Source organism: Etheostoma spectabile, chromosome 3 (genome assembly GCF_008692095.1).
Source record: "Etheostoma spectabile isolate EspeVRDwgs_2016 chromosome 3, UIUC_Espe_1.0, whole genome shotgun sequence".
Classification (NCBI taxonomy): domain Eukaryota; kingdom Metazoa; phylum Chordata; class Actinopteri; order Perciformes; family Percidae; genus Etheostoma; species Etheostoma spectabile.
The window spans coordinates 13,864,745-13,866,316 of NC_045735.1; the positions used below are offsets into that span (position 1 = coordinate 13,864,745).

The window sequence follows — 1,572 nt, forward strand, 5'->3', positions numbered from 1 at the left end:
ATGTATGTATGTATGTATGTATGTACTTAATCTATCTTGCCACTTTCTAGTTAAGCCTCAAATGTGAAAGTATGTGTAAATGTATAAAGCCCTTGTGGCTAGTCGTCTGAAGTGTATTACCTACTACACAGGCTGTACAAATACTTTTAAAGGGCACTACCCTTATTACAGCTTCATATTTGCAGTGGTTCTGTTTACTTGTTGTGTCAGAATGACTCAAAACCTTGTATGAACAATATATCAAATACTGGGGAAAAATTGACTATATATGTTCTATGAGATGTACATACAGTATGTCAGTGAAAGACCCTGTCCCTGTGCCAGTATTGTGCTGCCCTCAAACCATTCAGCTACAAAACAAAATCATAGGGTAAAAGTGAGTTGCAATTATCCTTGTTGGGACAATTAGGTTGGTTGTCGGTTTGCATGTTTATTTAAAATAAAAATATTATAAAGAGATATTATCCTGAATTTTAAGTTTATTTGGGATTTTGTCAAAGCATAATAGTAACAAAAGAGCAATCATCTTCTATTCCAAATATGTTTATTTTGTTTTATCAATTTCTCAGAGGACCAGAAATCCAGAATTATTATTATTATTTTTTTAAAAGCTGGAGATCATTTAGATGATCATTAGAGCAAACTCTAATTCTAAAGACCGTTACTGAACAGGCGATGTCCAGCCACCTCTCCCTGAAGGTTCATATTATCTAATGACTGTTTCCTGCGAGGCGGCCTCTCTGTCTGCTTGTTGTGAATGGGTGCTGCATGGCTCAGAGCTTGTGTTTTTGCTCTTATGTTTGCTTTGTCTCCGGAGTGCTACATTGATGAGTAATCCTTCATGTACACGAAGAGCTTAGTGTTTCAATTAAAGAACTGCAGAATTGAACCCCCCACTTCTCTCCATCCTTGAACAAATGTAAGATTCAGAAGTTTGCGACACATGTATTTATGTCTAAGCTGAGGAACCACAGGCCCAGGTTGAAGTAAATTGTTTAGTCAAGAGTGCTTGTTAGTTTATCCAGCTGTGAGTTAATGTGGTTTACATCCTATCATTTTGGATGTGAAGAGGCTCTACTTCAAAACATCGCGGTTGAACAGGAGATATCTGGCATCCAAATATATAATACAGATATGCAAGATCTACATACATAGCTACTCCAGTAGGTAATAATTAATAATATGAATTGTTTATGAAACGTTTTTTTTTTTAATTTTTTTTACCACCTTTAATGTCAATTACAAAACCAGTAGAATTACCAAGCATGAATTCAAATAAGTTTACATATAAACAGATTTGTGGCACTACAAGACAACTCGAGTTATAATGGTAACATGTAATGGTGCTGGCTTCACATGCAAAACAATGAGCAATGGCAGTCACACAAACTAACATTTTTTTATGAAGCTAAACAAAATGACTGATGGAATTTGGGGAAGGTTGAAATTGTTAAAGGTCCCGTAGCACGGAAAGTTCACTTTATGAGTTTTTTTTAACATTTATATGCGTTCCCCCAGCCTGCTTATGGTCCCCCAGTGGCTAGAAATGGAGATAGGTGTAAACCGAGCCCT

General features: G+C 36.1%; 1 protein-coding gene across 1 annotated transcript in view; it reads left to right on the forward strand.

Moving 5' to 3' along the window:
- mmp28 (matrix metallopeptidase 28) overlaps positions 1 to 1,572 on the forward strand; it is a 20,265-nt gene that overhangs the window by 10,286 nt on the left and 8,407 nt on the right. The gene's annotated exons all lie outside the window — the stretch shown is intronic.